Genomic DNA, 19,424 nt, shown 5'->3' on the forward strand with positions numbered 1-19,424 from the left:
ACATGCTGTGTGATGCAATTAATGTCATGTTATTTAATTCCGTCTAATTTAAAGTTTAATGTACTGGAATTACGAGCGTTATTGCAACTATCAAACGAGTGGACTTGAGTGTATGTTTCATTTTTCGAAATATTTAACAGTTTAGATTTGAATGCCCCCCAATGATAAAATGAAGAGATAAAATTATAATAAACAAAGTTATTGTTGCATTATCAAAATGTAATTTTAAAAATAACTTTAATGCATGCCTAAAGATCAAGGTCGTGGCAGCTTTCAGATTGAGAATAGACATCAAACAAGAATAATGAGAATAATAATTTCAATTTCATTGAATGACAGAAATATCCCATACGCTTATTTTGAGTTATGTCGACATTGTAAAAGTGTAGGTAGGTAACTTCGTATACTGCACATTGTGTTTACCTATTGTATCGATATCTCCAGACAGTAATGCTGCGGCGATAAGCGAAACGAACACAAACAACAACGAACGCGCACACACACATTTGTATTGAAAAGGCAACAACGACACAACCAACCAACTCCGACGTTCAATAAGGAAAAAAGTACAATACGGAATCGGTTATCGTTTGCTAACAATGTCGCGTAATATGCAAGTAGAACTGTAGGATGACGTCATATTTGCATCCAAGGACATTGGCAAAAAAACAAGAAGAAATTTAGTGGTGGTGAAATCGTTTTAACAAAATTTACATATTTATGATCATACGGTAATTCTTTTAAGTATTACTACTTCATTCAAACTTTTCCGTTCATTGTGGTGTACCGCTGATAATATATTTGCACAATAATGAGTCATTGACACCAGAGAATTTTGCCGGAAACTGCATTATCTAGTGACGTTAATATTCGCAATGTAACATCTTTGATGAATAACGTCTCGTGTAGGATTATTAATTCTAAGAACTCGACAGCTATAAATCTTATAATAATTTGTAAAAGTAATAAATGAACCCAAAAACATTTTCAATCGTAGCAAGAATACTACGCAACAAATTTGAATAATGATACTAATAATACTGATTCAATCTGGCAAAGAGTGTATAAGATATTATTTATTATATAAGTCGCACATATTCTTCTAAGTTACTATGAAGGCGGCCAACACATCGAGACGTGAACAATAGCGATTAAACTTGGACAACTTGTACAAACTTATAAGACGTGAAATCTCGAAGTTCAAAAAGGTGCTTTTGGGTATCGAGCACAACGTTTCTAAACTTATTCCGGGAGGTTCACATACCAATATTGATAGGTTTAAAGATAGAGGCAATCAAAGGCAGAAAAGAAGTGATTTGAAAACAAAATATGAAACATATAAATTCGAATATATCACAATATATCATCAATATGAGTTGAAATCGAGTGTTTAGAGTCAATAAGAACACCAAAATCTCATATGCATTTGTTTAGGGTAGATTGAGTACGTTTATCAATTTGTCCGCTCCGGTTTTGGCATTAATTCGTGATGAAGCACAGGGTCACCATCCAGAGAGCCGTTAATAAAAACAGAACTAAAATAGTCCTCGAGTAGGTCACAGACATCTTTCTCGCCTTTCATGATTCATTTGCGATAGGATGTTCTGCTGATGATATTAAGTTTTTCGGTTTTTTTAGATTTAATATGATAAAGAGTGTCGAGATAAGAAAAACTTATAAATCAGCTGAAATTAATGTTCTATACTAATTGCTGTAACTTCCAATTTTTATGATATTTGAATGGTTTCACAGGAAGTATGTTTATCAAGCGGATAATCCTAAAAGAGTCAACATGAATATGAAAGCATAGTATGAAGGGTTGCGAAGAATTTAGATGATTCTGAAACGGGGTGAAGAAGTTGTAAAGGACCAATATAAGGAACCAAAATGAAGAGTTATAAACTACCAGTAAAAACATAGTAAAAACATGGAAGGGCTCCTACGCAGCAAGATTTTAGGAATGGGAGAAGGAAGAAGAGGATACAGAAGAACAAATAGAGACTAGAGGGGAAGAGAAAATGGTTAGAATAGGGAGTTTGATTCATGTTGACCAGTTATTTTCTATAATATAAATACAATAAAAAGCAAAACTTTTTCTGGTCTTTTTCAATTTATTGTCTAACCGGTTTCTGCTTTCGCCATCATCAGAGACATTAGTAATATAAATTAGATTTTAGCAATTCACTTTCCATTTTGTTGTTCATATAAACGGCTTCAAAAGTATACAAGTTAAAATTATAAATGTAAACACATTAAAATATAAAACAACACTATAAAACTCAGATTGACGGGCACTAATGGTATGGACACATAAAAGAGACGATGATGGCGAAAGCCGAAACCGGTTAGACAATAAATTGACAAAGATCAGAAAAAGTATTGCTTTTTATAGAATTTATATTATGGCGAAAGGGGAGTTGAGCATGGAAGTAGTGCGAGAAGCTTTAAAGATCGTCCAAAATGGAAAAGCAACAGGCGAAGATAACATATCATCAGAACTACTCAAAGAGACTAGCAGTATTGAAACAATACCCCAAGATCATGTTATTCCACAAAAAAGGAGAAGCCACTAGTTGCTTATAGGGCAGTCCTTGGGCGCCCATGGTTTTACTCGAAAATTTTAGAAAAACGATTAAGTGCGAAGATACAGGACAGACTTGAAGAAGAGCAAAAGTTCCGACTTAATAGACAAACACAGAATCACATATACACCCCCAAAGCCATAATAGAGAAAACAGTGGACAGAAATAAGGATATATAACTAGCCTTTTTGTACCTAAAAGCAGCCTTTGACCAGGTACTGAGACAACATGTACTTATTTCCATAAAAATTGCAACACCTAGTATTTATTAAACGATTTTATTGAAATTTTCTATTTTTTAATGAGTTGCTCCGCCACGATTTGTAATGCACTAATTTAGACGGCGTGGCATGCTATCAATCAAGTGATCTATAGCTGCCTGTGGTATATCAACCCAAGTTTCTTGAATCCGTAGCCGGAGATCGTATAAATTATCTGGAGAGTGTGGTAAATTACCCAGTCGCCTGCCGATTTCATCCCATACATATTCAATGGGCGACAAATCAGCCCATAAGACCTTATTCGACGATAAACAGATGACATTGACATTCTGGGTCCTACACCTCTCACCCAATCATTTGCAATCGATCGAGTTGTTGAATATTTGTCTCTTGTGGCCAAAAGTCTCAAACAACGTTCCTCGCGATCTGTAGTCTTGCGGGGACGTCCAGATCCAGCGTGACGTTGTTGCACCATTTGGATCAACATCTCAATACCGTTGTAACATTTTGGTTTACAGGACGAACAATCTTATTTCTCTTAGCAAAAATCCGGCCTCTCTCTTGCCAATAATACGGCCACGTTCAAAATCAGTCAGTTGGGAAAAATGTTGATGTTGACGTACTCTTGGCATTGTTCCCAAGTTCAGAACGAAATTGTGAATAATAATTTGCAAAATTGCCAGTTAATACACTGATTTGTTTATTTCTTCAAATTTATTGTTACTAAGTGCAAAGGAAAAAACAAAAAAAAACAAACTACTAGCTAGATTTTATTTAAATTTTAATTGTTTGTTCTAATGAAAGACATCGTTGACGAAAATTTCAATAAAATCGTTCAACAAATTCTAGGTGTTGCAATTTTTATGGAACTATGATGTAACCGTATAACCTTATCGTAGTTGTCAATTTTTTGCGATCAAAAAATTCCATCTAACCTATTTTTATGGAAGTCAGTATACAGGGTGATTCTCAACCTAAACGCATAAACATGGGGATTTCCTCCTCATGACGAATAATGACTAATAGGCGAAAAAATTTTTAGTAAAAGATTTTCTGTTTCATAGATATCTTTTCATAGATTTACTTTTAAAACAAGAAAACATAGAACATTTTAAAATAACATCACAGCAAGTGTTCGAAGTTATTTCTCATATTTTTTATCAATTGGACTCCACGATCTCCCACTAGCACAGCATAAACCAGGGTGTGAGCAGATTGTCTAGGCAGCAGCATGTACCTGATTTTGCAGTATTTGCTCAGTATTAACTTCCGTGGCTTTTTAAGTGACCCAAAAAGGAAAAATTAACAGGATTGAGACCGGGCGATCACTGTGGCCAGGCCATTGGACCATCTCCACCTATCCATCTTCTAGAAAACATTACCTAGATGTCGCCGATTATATCGAATATCTACGAAATTAAAAAATTTTTACTATAATTTTTTTCATCAATGAGTCAATATTTGTCATAAGAAAGAACTTTCCAAGTTGATGCGTATAGGTTGAGAATCACCCTGTATAAGCATTGAGCGAACTGGGAACACGATTAAACAAATGAAGAATGATCAAACGTATATTCAGAAATTACAGAAATAAAAAAAAAGTGTATAAGTTTATAATGACATTTTGGAGGCTTACATTGATACAATAATAAAACAAGCCAAAAACCACACAAGACGAACAAGATTGGGATACCAGAAACTAATTCCGATCTGCACACGAGACAATATACGCAGACAATATTGTACTAATGTCAGGCAAGTGTCCTATAAAGAGACAACCAAATATGGAAAGCCTGTCTATAAGAGAATGGAATTATAATAAATAGGAACAAAACCAAGATAATTTTTTATCTTGGTTTTGTTATATGTTAGATAGATGTAAGAATAGATGGGCAACGACTAGAGGTAAATACGAATATCTGGGAACTATGAGGAGCTATCTAGAAAAAATAGTAGAAAAAATCAGAAGAGACAGAGTATGAAACAAGATCGTTAACGAAGCTAGAGAGCGCTAGTAAAGGAGATAGAAGAGTAGTAGCTGAAATAGTATGGTTCGAATGGATGAGGAAAATATACCAAAGAAAATGTTCTATCTGAAACAAGGAAGACGGGGTAGACCAAGATTCCAGAGGAAGAGTCGCCAAAGTACTAAATGGCTAGAGATAGAAACACCTATAGCAGATTGATTCAAGACCCAACACGGTGATGGTTAATGCGGCAAGATGAAGAAACGAAGGATTAAGAGAAAATAAATCAAAGTACATGTAACAAATCACCGGTAGTAAAAAATGTTTAAACCTTTTCGCCGCAGAATCTGTTCTTTGCAAGTTTATATCATACAAATAAAGACGATTTGTTTACATAAAACAGTGGTATGATAAAAGTAAATATAGGGTAGGAGCACCGTTTATGGCCACTGTAATTAGACAGTAGTTGAAAAGTAAGTGCATTACAGGGCTTTGTCAGACCCTAATTCATGACAGACGGTGTTAGATGACATTTCCGATATTGAAACAATTTGAAAATCGTTTCCATGTTTTAGCTGATGTACTGTGCTCGAAAATCTTAGCAAAAACGGTAAGAGCAATGCACATTTAATCTTTTATTATCTTTAGTGTCGTTTTATATTTAGCTTATGAAGTACGTGGTCACAAACACGTTAGTTTCAAAGTATTTAATAATATTATAACTTTAAATTGAGGTTAAGCGTATTTTTGTTAACGTGGCGAATAGAGCGAATTTTCTGAAGTTTTCCAGTTATGACCATGACGTGACCACAAGTGAATTAGCGTAAACCCAGTTATGGCCATTCTGTTAAATTTGATGCTTTAATGGATTTTGAAAATTCCATTTTCCAAGAATAAGCCCGGCAAAAAGTGGTTTAGTTCTTTCCTAAATAGACACCCAGAAGCATACTGAATATGGCAACAAGGCAAGGGGAACTGTTACTGAGGAAAAAATACGGAACTGGTTTAAAGAAGTTAAAATTTTACTGACAGAATTGTAGCAATAAGGGATCCAGAGCGCGTCTTTAATATGGATGAGACTTGCTTCTGTTTGGCTCCAAAAGGAGAAGTCATAGAATTTGTACTTCAACAGTAGAGCTGAAAGTGTTGATCAAATCAACATCATCGCCTCAGTGTTTAATGATGTCATTCCTTGATCACACCATAAACCGACAGTACGAAAAAGGAAGAAAGAATATACTCCAAGCATTGTTACGTCTGACAAATGGGTGGAATGTTTTGAACTCAAAGAGAAAGAGAAGAAAATTCAAGAAGAAGTTCAAGAAATTCAAGAAAAGTTGAAGAGTACTAAATGGTGCCATAACTGGTTCCTCTACTCTAGATATAAAGAAACATTTGTAACAATACTCGGTTTACCATCTATATTTGCATACAGTGTACAATACTTGATTTATTAAGTTGTGTGGTTTGATAATCTTGCCGAATATTTATGTTGACCAGAATGACTGAATAACAAAAAGCCTTAACAAATTTAGTTTATTAACTTTTTACTAATGAAGGTCACCTGATTTAATTTGTAACTTAATAAACACAAAAACTTTCAAAATGTTCTCTATATCTTTTTATGTGTTCGGAGATAATTGCAAGTTGCTCTTGAGGTAATTATAGAAACAATATTAATATATCAACAATTTTTCTCTAGTTTTTAATTTCTTATAACTTTGACATATCATCATTTGCTTTATTTATTCTTTTAGCTGCATGCAGCTGCAACACAGACTTTTTCTTAATTATCAAAGCTTTTACCTATGCAAATAATATGACGACATCACGTCTCGTAATCCGCTATTTTTTCTGGAAAAATCTCTCCTAAAAAATTTTGTTATGCAAAGACCGGTTTCATCTTTCATTTCAAAAGTAAAATTATAGAAACCAATTAAGACTTTTAGTTGCAAACCAATCATAAAATTTTTATTTTTCGCATTTCTTTATTTTTTGTTGTAAGTTCAATCTTCTAACTTTAAACGTAATTTGCATACTTAAACCATATAATTCAATGTGTAATTCCTCCTTGCAGAAATCAGAAAATTTTTGTGTATTGTAAACCGTTTGGCAGTGAAAACTTTCAAAACTCTTCTTTCAAAACCATCAATATTTTTCAGTACAATAATTTTGACACTATCAAATTTTGCATAAAAAAGAATCAAAATTCTTATAAAATGATACCTATGTGCTGCTAATAGATATTTTTTATATTATAACACAACATTTTAACACCTAATTTAACTTGGTTTAAATGATAAATTTGATGTAATGTTTAAAATGCGTTCCTTGCTTATGTGTACATAAAGCATTGTTTCTATTTTGCATAACTGATGAATACAATTTCAGATAAAATGTGACTTTCTGCTTGATGCAACTTGAATTACTTACTTAGGATTATAATGTCTCCCATCCAAGTAACCAAGATCATTAGTCTTGAAAAACACAAAAACCCACTTCACGTGTTCCAAAAGTATTACTCACATCATTCCACATGAACTTGACAAAAATCCGTATAAACTAGAGTAAAATTTTATTCGAAACGTTATCTTAGTGTGTAACGGAGGGAGGGAGCAGATAACACGAGAGAGAACTGTGGAGACGAACGAGAACGTGTTGTGCGTGGAGACGACCAGAGTGCACAGAAAGAGAGACTGAGAAACGTTGTTCGGAGCAGTGTCGAGAAGAGGAGGATGCATGTGCACAGAGCTCAAGGCCAGGCGGTCGAGATGAATGCGGGCCGTTTGTTTGCATATAGTATAAGTCCCGGCGTACTAATTTTAGAACTGTTTTCTTGTAATTCCTCGGCACTACGAACGCGCGGCGCACCGCCTTCGAGAAACGGGCTTAGAAAATTTTCAAAGACCGAACAGGCGCGCCTCCAAAGGAAACGACTTCACTGCTCTACCGTTTCGACGAAACGTCGACGAAAGAGAAACCAAGTGCGTGTTTAAAATTAAATCCATCGACGACAACAGCGAGTATTGTACGTGACCCATGTTTGAAAAGAAATATTTCAGTATTTTCAATAATTGATTAATTGCAACAATTAATTTGCGAAATGTCTAAAGTTTTTGGAAAACCATTAGATGCATTTGAAATTAATCAAATCTGATTGATATTGATGGATTACCAAGTCTATCTGGTCAATTTTACAATTAAAGTGTTTGTCTGCTAACACATTTTCATTAATTGTTACAGCTATTAACATACTTCAATCGTTGAGTTTGAAGGTTGTTGAAAATTGGTGACAAGTCGTCATAAAACTTTTTCATATTATTTCTGCAGTTGTGGAATAATAAATATCCCAACACTAGTGATGGAACGGATAGTGATTTTGCGAAAAGCAGGATACCGGATATTCAGCATCCCCTTCTATCTATGAGTGATACCCTACTTTGCCACATTATTGCGATATTTGAATAAAAATAAAATTAATAAGAAAGCTAATAAGATATGTCAACTTATTTGGATCCAAGATACAAAATGAACTTTTTTGATGCTGGTTTAACTAACGAAGCAACTCTAAAAAGAAAAAAGAAAATTTTATCAAAGCTTGAAATATTGTTTTTTCAAAAACTAAATCTTATTTTTTAAAACGGCTTTTTGCATTAAAAAGAGGATACTTGAATTAATAATTGGTGATATTTCCACAAGGATCCTTGAAGAAATTAATTTTTTAGCGAATTTTGAATATTATCGATGAAAATTGCAACATCGAAAATTTTATCAATACTTCAAATATTGTTTTCTCAAAAACTAAAAGTTATTTTTCAAAACGAGTTGGTTCTATGGAAAGAGGACGCTTTTATTAACACTATGGGAAATTTTCATACTCATATTCCAAGAAATGGATTTTATACGAATTTTTAAAACTTAATCAGCGAAAATTGAAAAATTTGAAAAAATTGTCGATTATTTCAAAAATTTATTTGTCAAGAACTAAAAGTGATCTTTCCAAACGGCTTTTTGTATTAAAAAGAGGATAGTTTACTTAATAATTGATGATATTTCCACCAGGATCCTTCAAGACATTACTTGTATAGCGAATTTTGAGAATTATCGATGAAAATTGCAACATCGAAAATTTTATCAAAACTTCAAATATTGTTTTCTCAAAAACTAAAAGTTATTTTTCAAAACGGGTTGGTTCATTGGAAAGAGGACACTTTTATTAACACTTTGGGAGATTTTTATACTCATATTCCAAGAAATTGATTTTATACGAATTTTCAAAACTTAATCGGCAAAAATTGCAAAATTCGAAAAAATTGTCGATTATTTCAAAAATTTATTTCTCAAGAACTAAATGTGATTTTTCAAAACGACTTTTTGCATTAAAAAGAGGATACTTTAATTACTAATTGGTGATATTTCCACAAGGATTATTGAAGAAATTAATTTTATAGCGAATTTTGAATATTATCGATGCAACATCGAAACTTTTATCAAATCTTCAAATATTGTTTTCTCAAAAACTAAAAGTTATTTTTCAAAACGTGTTGGTTCATTGGAAAGAGGACACTTTTATTAACACTTTGGGAAATTTTCATATTCATATTCCAAGAAGTGGATTTTATACGAATTTTTAAAACTTAATCGGCGAAAATTGGAAAATTTGAAAAAATTGTCGATTATTTCAAAAATTTATTTCTCAAGAACTAAAAGTGATTTTTCAAAACGCCTTTTTGCATTAAAAAGAGGATACTTTAATTAATAATTGGTGATATTTTCACAAGGATCCTTGAAGAAATTAATTTTATAACGAATTTTGAAAATTATCGATGAGAATTGCAACATCGAAAATTTTATCAAAACTTCAAATATTGCTTTCTCAAAAACTAAAAATTATTTTTCAAAACGTGTTGGTTCATTGGAAAGAGGACACTCTTATTAACACTTTGTCAAATTTTCATACTCATATTCCAAGAAGTGGATTTTATACGAATTTTTAAAACTTAATCGGAGAAAATTGCAAAATTCGATAAAATTGTCGATTATTTCAAAAATTTATTTCTCAAGAACTAATAGTGATTTTTCAAAACGGCTTTTTGCATTAAAAAGTGGATACTTTAGTTCATAATTGGTGATATTTCCACAAGGATCCCTCAAGAAATTCAATGTATAGTGAACTTTGAAAATTATCAATGAAAATTGTAACATCAAAAATTTTATCAAAACTTCAAATATTGTTTTCTCAAAAACTAAAAGTTGTTTTTCAAAACGTATTGGTTCGTTGGAAAGAGGACACCTTTATTAACACTTTGACAAATTTTCATACTCATATTTCAAGTAATGGATTTTATACGAATTTTTAAAATTTAATCGGCGAAAATTGCAAAATTCGAAAAAATTGTCGATCATTTCAAAAATTTTTTTCTCAAGAACCAAAAGTGATTTTTCAAAACGGGTTTTTGCATTATGAAGGGGATATTTTAATTAGTAATTGGTGATATTTCCACAAGGATCCTTCAAGACATTACTTGTATAGCGAATTTTGAGAATTATCGATGAAAATTGCAACATCGTAAATTTTATCAAAACTTCAAATATTGTTTTCTCAAAAACTAAAAGTTATTTTTCAAAACGTATTGGTTTGTTGGAAAGAGGACACTTTTACTAACACTTTGGGAGATTTTCATACTCATATTCCAAGAAGTGGATTTTATACGAATTTTTAAAACTTAATTGGCGAAAATTGTAAAATTTTAAAAAATTGTCGATTATTTCAAAAATTTATTTCTCAAAAACTAAAAGCAATTTTTCAAAACGGCTTTTTGCATTAAAAATAGGATACTTTAATTAATAATCGAAAGTGATAACAGCGAGAGTTCTGTTAGTAGTGAATGTGATGATGAATTACAAGCGAAGATTATATTATTTTTATATATCGTATTGGGATTGTTACAATGAGGTTGCTAATGACAAACATGATATAAATAAAGTTGTATTAAATGAAAAAAGTCCAACACCTAAAAGAGATACGAATTCCTGTGAATGGTGGAGTACTAAGTAATAGGTTTTTAATATCTGGCCAAAGCCGAATATTTGTTAACTACCCGGTATCCGGCCGGATTTTAACAAACCGTTCTACCACTACCTAACACAAATTTCAAAAGAATAAATAGAAAAAAGTCTTCAACATCTCACTCATTCACACACAATTTGTTTTGAATTGCTCTATATAGCACAACACGTTTTAATAAAATTGTACGGTACAACCCCGTAAAAACCATTTACAACCCTAAGCATGTTTGCTAAATTGTACAAGTCCGGGTAAAGTTAAATTTAATGTAGTGCGGCTCCGTGGTGCATTCTGGTCCCGTTTAGACACCTATGCGCGTGCCACGGGATCTATTTCGGTACCGGTCTTATTTATAATTCAAATGAACGATCGACCGGCTACTTCAGCGTTCAACCTACGAGCCACACACCAATAGTTCCCACCGAAATGCACTAAATTCCTCCTAGTGCAAATGCCAAATGTTATAAATCTAAATCGGTCGTATTCAGTTTCAAGTTTGTAAATTTCCTTGCCGCTAAAGCTCAATTCGTTTAATCAATACCCATAATGTGTCTTTTATTGCACGCACGCACTGTTCTTTAAAGGGGCTAAATCCTTTATTTATTCGCTGACGTCAAAGTTGCAGTGTGGGCTGCATACTTTATATTTTGAACGATCCTGATCTGTTTGAAACGTTTAAAGAAGCCTTTTAAGATTTTAGCCAATTATCTTTTTGTACTCTTCTCGTTTTATAGCAGTCTGTGATTGGCACTAGGTTTAATAAGGAAATTGATTACTTTGTACTGGACTGTGTGACTAAATAAGGACACGGTATGGTTTAGTCTTACAAAACGATTTATACGTATAGAAAGTATGATTGCTTCAGGTGGAGTTTTTATTATTATACTACTTAATACACTAATCTTAAACGAATTAAAACCAAATTGTTAATTTTTATAAATTAGCAAAACTCAGGATAATGTAGGAGTTTTATAAATGTGATTCATTCCACAATTCTCGGAACAACAAATCGTTTGTTTCACGAAGTGTGTTAATAAACCTCATTCACACCTACAGGCCACGAGAGACAGAAAAAGGAAAAAGATTTTTTTAATACCAAGTTGTTGTTTTCATCTCAGGTAGCTGACGACGACCCCCAGTAGTAGCTATTACAGTGACGCAATATTCGCCAATTTCATTCGACTATCCTGCCCATATGGAGTTTTCCTCGGCTGTAGTATTGCATTACACAGATTGGATTCCGGACGTCTCTTCTCTTATTTTCTCTACTATTTGAGCGACCGTTTGTGCAATTCGAAGACGCGCAGCGATTGCACACGGTCAAGTTCGTATGCGTTATCCCGATCGGGCCGATATATATATTTGTAGGTTCTCGCGTTATCCGAATGTAAATTTATTCGAAGCCAGACCGTGTAAACACATCGCAAGCGGGGCAATGCATCACTCCAAGGTTAAAGAATAAATACTCAGAGCTCGATCGGCTGCTACGTTTTCCCCCACTGCAACCGGTCCAGATTTGATTTAGAACGTTTCTCAACGTGCGCCATTACTATTTAAGTAGAGAGTGCAGTTTTGACTGAGTGAGATAGTTACTGAGTATTTGGTCATCAATATAAATGGAGTTGAGAATAAAAATTGGATGATTTAACACTAGTATGGAGTTACAATGCAATATTGAAGAGTACATACTCAACTATAATGCATATCATCAATGCAAATTTATGTCCTGTCCGTATTGTTTTTTAATTTAGGACAGATGAGTGTAGAAGTAATGTAAAACAGATTTATGTTGACATTGTTCCGGTAACATTCCGCTCCATCTATACAATCCAACTGAATTGGATTCATATGAATAATGTTTTGATTTCAGAATGTGGATTCAATGAAACAACCGATTGATATTCTAGTTTCAAAATCATATTGTGGTAAATCTATTAACTTTGGCTGTAAGGACTTAGCTGTAACATTTTGAATTATTTGTGGGAAGTTTATTCTTCAGAGGAATTTAACCAAGCAGTGCCATCGCGCTGTTTAGAATTTATGTCAAACGGTTAAGGATAAATGTGGTGTGTTGGTGTAGTTAACGTAGAGTTCACTATTCCTTTACATGTGTTAAACTTGATGATATGTAAAGCGTACCTTATAGTTAAGGATTTTACTTTTCACTAAGCAACGTATTTATGCTTAATTTGCTCTGTTCTTGAATTGAAAAAGTTATATAATGCACGAGACCTTGCTGTCATCTTTGGTTCAAGGTTGCCGTTTCTGAATCATACACAAGTTGCTACCTCTGCTACTTGCTTGCGTGGATTAACCTTTCGAATAAGTTGTTTACCAATCTAACACTAGTAATGGAATAGTACAGAAAACGTAAATGTTACATCGAGGAGGTGTAGGATTATTTGTTGTCATTTTTAATATGTAAATAATTTTATACATTAATAAAAATTATTTGATCTTGCTGAAAAAGGAAATAAATTTTTGTTATTTGAGTAAAACTTGTTGTCTATTACTCATTCTACAAGGTAGTAAATCTTGTAAAATTTTCAATTTTGAGCGTATAGAGTTGAAAATATACACGATACATAGAGAAACTCAGGAAATTTTATTGCCAAAAGGCTTACTGGAAGTACTAAACGTATATATATTGAATATAAAGGAGCACTGCTTTAAGAAGAAACAGAGATCTAAACAATAGATTCAATAGATTCTGATTATTTATCAGGCTTATCTCGTGAATTCCGAAAATTGTATATCCACCGACTCCAAAAATTTCTGGCGTTACGTGAATCAGAAACATTGTAATTCGAGTATTCCAGGCTGTATGACCTTTGCTGGCTCTGAGATCTCTGATCCCATGGGAATAGTTCTTTGTCTTGTTTTCTGAAGCTTTCAATCCTGGACTTACAACTATCAATAACTGTAACCAGCAAGTCAACTGTCCTGGATCCTTCAGCAGACCTTTAACCTTTATATTTAATTTATGCCTAAAAACTAAAACTTTTCCTGCAGTATGGAGAAAAACTCGGATAACGCCCGTTTTTAAAAAGGGAGACAGATTTAGTATTGAAAATTACCGACCTATTAGCTTTTCGAACAATTGCTCAAAGCTCTTCGAGATGTTGCTATACTCTAGAATGAGCTACTGTGTTCGGCCATATATATCTGATAATGATTTCGTAGATTTAAGTTCATCTTACCTCTCCAATGCACTTTGCTATGTGAGCTACAATGGTTTTAAATCCGATACATTCTTTTCAATGTTTATCTGAATGATCTATTACGACGCCTTGATTGTAATGTGCTTGCTTACGCTGATGACTTAAAGATATTCGCTCGTGTAACATCCCCTGAAGACTGTGTTATCTTACAGCGCAATCTGAACATTATCAATTCCTGGTCTGTATAGAATGGAAGTGATCTTAATATAACAAAATGCGTTGTCGTATCTTACACAAGGTGTAATAACCCAGTAACGTTTAATTATTGTGTGGGAGTTGAAGCAATACGCAGAGAACGCGCTATTCGAGATCTGGGTTTCTTATTCGATGACCACTTGCAATTCAAAGACCATGTTAACGCTTTAGGAAAGTCAGCCTCTGGTGCATTGAGTTTTATCATCAGACAATGTAAAAAATTCAACAACGTAGCCGCATTAACAGTACTTTTCTATGCGTTTGTTCGTACAAAATTGGAATATGGTTCTCTGGTTTGGTATCCTCCCTATACTTCTCACCAGCTCATGCTCGAGAGAGTGCAAAAGAGTTTCTTAAAACACTTACATTTTAAAACAGTTGGTCAGTATCCGGAGCGAGGTATTGACTATGTTACGTTATTGGAAGAATTTAACTTTTCATTTTTGTGCAATCATAGAGAAGATACTAGTAGAAAGTTTTTATCGAACATCGTCAATTGTACTGTCGACTCATCTTCACTTCTTGCTCGAATTGGATTCATTATACCCAGTGCAGAAGTATCAGAAGTAGCAACACATACCAAGTGCCGATCGCTAGGACCATCTGATGCAGGCGTCTCTGAAACATATGGCATATTCTTTTTTTTCCCTCTTATTTTTGTTCTGAATCAATCTGAATTGTTATTAATTTTTGTTTTGTGCGCTTCACATCTTACTTTACAACTTCTTTGTTGTACATTATCCTGTAATTGGGTCTTCTTGTTGCATATTAAAGAGATATATTATTATTATTAAATGATAATATGTCGTTTGGAATCGCCGTGACTTCATTTCCGATAGAATCCTTGGATGGTTCCGAGCCTGGCGACATACACTTTAGCGATCAAATAATCCCAAAGTAAGTCTTAGGAAGTGGATCATCGGTGTAATATGGATAATTATCGTAGTGGTTCAATATAGCATGCGTCGTGTATTAGAACTTGCTATCTGGTGCTTCCTTCCCGCCCTGTGCCCATATTCTCCGGAATCTTCCTCTTGTATGCTTTCCTGACGGGATCCACCGCCAGATCATTTTTGTCCTATCTATTCTCGCCCATTCTGTTCAAATGTTCATACCATATTGACCTCTTTTTTCTCTATTCGGTTTATTATATCGTTATCTGTCTGCTTTCATTATTTCTTTAATGGAACTATTTGTCCATTTCTAAGGCTTGTAGCCTTCGGTCATATCCTTTTGAGACGTCCCTAGTTTTAGAGCAATACAATGTAATATTTTCTATTATAGTTTTTCATACTTTGCATTTAGTGCAGTTCCTTATTCCTTTAGACTACTACATGCCGGTATGAGCCATATCCCTATCATAATTTGAAGTCTTAGTTAATAACGACCAAAGGTAACCCAACCCAACTCCAGGTATGTAAACTCTTGGCACACCCTTAGTTAGTTGCTGTCTAAGTATTCTGTTTATGTTTATTTCAAGTCCACAGGATCCATATTCTTCTTTAAGTTTTTCCTTGTCATTTATACTACATCTTATCTATCTAAAGCTTGGTTGTCTGCCAACACTAAAATGTATAAAAAGGAGTCATATATCCGTACTGTCATATCCGAGCATTTTCTTAGCCACTGTTGATTACATATATGTATATCTTGAACAGGGTAGGTGACAGACAACATCATTGTAGCAAACCTTTTAGTGGTTTGTAATCTTTCTGACAGAGTTTGATTTATTTTTAATGACGATGTTGCGGCGCTATACAGTTCTTTTATAATCATCACATAGCTTGCAAACAATTTGCTACGTGGCAAAATATCATATGCTTTCTTTAGGTCTATGAGACTAAATGTATTTCCCAATTCCGAAATAGTGTTTTTCTATTAATTGTCTCAAACAAAATATGTTGTCCATGATCTATCAGCCCTAAAACTACTTTGTTCTTCTATAACGCTCCATTCATTTTCCATCCTTGTCTTTAATATACGTCCGTACAGCCTACCAATCAAACTAATAACACTAATTCCTATATAATTTTCATAATTTCTCCGGTCACCCTTTTCATGAATCGCTGTTGCAAAGTCAGTGTTTAAGAAAGTTAAATCCATTAACGAGGAAGGTATACATAAACTTTTTAAATCTTTGGTTGATATGGATTCGGCCGAGCTGCATAACAATGCGATTTTTTACAAAGTTTTCTTTACTTATTTGAACGCAACTTTTCCTGAAAAAGAGATAACAATTCGCAAACCAAATATGTGTTACAAAAGAACACGTAATAAAGGTTTGTAAAGTCAATACAACTTATATTTAAAAATGATTTAGGAGTAGTAGTGTAGAGTCTAAATAACGAATTCGAAGATTGAAAAAAAAGTTATTTTGATTGTATTCTGATTGATACAATGTCCGAAAACGAAATTAACGCCGATTGTGTATGATGACTTGATGAGTATATAACAAATATTAAAATAGCTGTGCAACATATTAAAAAACCAATTATATGTCGTGATTTATCAAAAGTGTTTGAGTGTATGAATCTCAAGATTCTTATTCGCTCAGGACTCTGTATGGACGTTGATGAAGAGTGATGTAACAAAGCAGAATGAGATTATAACAGGTGTTCCCGAGAGGTCGATTTTGGGCCCACTGCTTTTTTTACTTTTTGCATATATGAATTTTATAAAGAGATAATCATGCAAAAATTTTGTGTGTGTAACTATAATAACTCAAAAACGCAATTAACTGCGATAATGAAATTTGCTGTATGGTTAACCTAAAGACAAATTGATTTTTTTTCATGTCAACTTATACTTTAAATAAAGAGATACGATTAATACATAGTATGTGTCTTTAAAACTACGAAAAACAGATTTGAAATTTTAATCAAATCGCTAAAAAGAACTGAGTGTTTCATACAAAGTTTTGATACATTTTTATGTTTATTCAACAGCTTTCAGAGATATCGAGAGATGTCGAAAACTGTCCAACTACATAGAATATCCACTTCATGGTCAAATACGCGTAGTATTACGTCTATCGCATTAACGGATTAACATCACTTATCTGCATAAGATGACAACGGATAAACTAGCACCAATCAGCGCTGTTTAATTTAAATTTTGACGAACGTTTCAATAATTGAAATGGTCATTCAACAATAGTTCAATATCTGCGTAATGATCACGTGTATTGACAAATCCAGGTATAAAGCATCCACAATAGATGTGCAGGTCCAGATAGTTTCGTCCTTTATGCTTATTAATAGACGTTCGTCAAACTTGAATAACGATTATCGTATCTAGGTCACCTCCCAGATGCGACATACCTCTTTCAAATTTTTCAAATAAACGATATCGATATAATAGTGAAATGTCACAATCCGAACGAACAGTAAAAGTTTTATTTTCTCGATATTTGTGTATCTAATGTATCTGCCAATAGCTGCTCTTTAGATCTTGAGCTTGAAAGTAGTATAATTTCCGCTGCTGTCAATTTTTAGATAAGAACAATGCGACGGTTTTGTAATGCACAAGGCACTGTGTGATGCAAAAGCGTGTTCAAAACAGTTAGACATGCACATAAAACATCAGAAGCAGTTATTTTTGACGAATAAATGAGGTTTAATCTAGTCTTTTTGCTGAGTTTACATTGAATATACGATCATAAAATTCTACACCATGTATCGTGTGTCCATTGCATTAGTTTTTCACAATCATCTCATAATCTTTGCTCTATTAATATTGTATAAGATCTTCTTTTGGAACTGTACAAGAAAATATCTTATTAACTTTACATTGATTACAAGTTAACAGCAATAAATCTTGTTCATCCCCCATTAATTCTAATAACGATATTAACAGAATATTTTTATCCACTCGTTTAAGTTAAATGCATTTATCGTCATTAACCTGTCATTAAGCGTTTTATCTACACTTATCACTCCAAGCATTTTACTTTTACTGGAAAAGGATAGACCCTGTGTCAGCAGTACATTCACTAGGAAAGTTTCAACGAACAAATCGGTAACTCCTCATTACTAAAACGTAACACATCTTCCTTTAGGAACTTCCTTTTCTAACGTGAAATCAAATTTCTGCAGAAAGTTTACGACCAGAATAAAATCGTCGATCACTACGAGTAGCAGTTCATGGTTGCATGTTCGTTCTACTTCCAAAGCTGACATGAATATTCACCACTCCATAACTCAAGTCGCCCGTAGAAGATTCGAGAAGTATACCGGGTAAAATTACACTATATTTAAATATAAAGTGGAAGTTATGTTTCGAATTATAGTTGATTTTAATAACTAAAAACGTCCATTTTGGGTTGTTTTCAAAATATTGTTGTATCGTAATTATTTGTTTATAAATAGTATTTCCGTAATATTTAATAATTCGTGTTTGGAAGATATGCAATTGTATCATAACAAAAGATAATTCTTTTTATCAACATTATACTAGCCGAATATTATTATATAACATATTATATGTAGTCAGAAAATGACTATAACTAAGCTGAATATGGTTATAGATTATGTCTTTTTGGCATATAAACAATTTATATGTAAAGTATTTTATCTAATTTATATGCATAATCTTTCATTCTAATCATGTAACCGGAAGTCTGATAATAGTTTTTTCATACAAATTGCTACTTTAAATTGAAACAAATTAATCAAATGTTGTGCAAGACTGTATAATCATGATAAACAGATATAACATTTCAAGCAAATTGCGTTAGTCTTAAAATTTAATATTCCATCATTTATCAATGGAGCATAAGAGTATTTTTGCAAATGCTCATTGACTATCAGTGCCATATATAAAGACAAGAAAATTTAATTTAGGTTACTCCAGTTCATATTTATATGTGAACGACTTGCCGCAATTAACTACACAAAGAATATCTGTAAAGGGATGGTAATAGTATTTTAGTAATAGATGGTTTATAGGCCAAGATTGAAAAATAGATCGAGTAAAGTAATAGGAATGATGACAAATAGTTTGGTAGTAATAAAATGAACAGAGAGAATACACTGTCATTACTGATCAATACAAAACATAGATACCAAAGATAGAAGCAGCAAAAATCACATATTAATATAACTGGTGGATGGATATCTTGTTTGTCGAACTTAAAATCAGCCCAGTTTTATGTATTGGCTGCTATGTTTACA

The 19,424-nt window shown here is 33.1% G+C and overlaps 1 protein-coding gene across 3 annotated transcripts in view; it reads right to left on the reverse strand.

Annotated features, from left to right (window-relative positions):
- LOC111413156 (Ecdysone receptor) overlaps positions 1-19,424 on the reverse strand; it is a 178,548-nt gene that overhangs the window by 141,631 nt on the left and 17,493 nt on the right. Inside the window, exon 1 of one of the 3 annotated variants that reach the window (XM_023044039.2) lies at positions 7,204-7,457. The exons of the other annotated variants lie outside the window; for them this stretch is intronic. The gene's annotated coding sequence lies outside the window, so the exon portion shown is untranslated. Of the gene's footprint in view, positions 1-7,203; positions 7,458-19,424 lie in introns of those variants that run through there. 3 annotated transcript variants of the gene reach the window in all.

The sequence above is a fragment of the Onthophagus taurus genome, chromosome 2 (genome assembly GCF_036711975.1).
Source record: "Onthophagus taurus isolate NC chromosome 2, IU_Otau_3.0, whole genome shotgun sequence".
NCBI classification, from domain to species: Eukaryota; Metazoa; Arthropoda; class Insecta; order Coleoptera; family Scarabaeidae; genus Onthophagus; species Onthophagus taurus.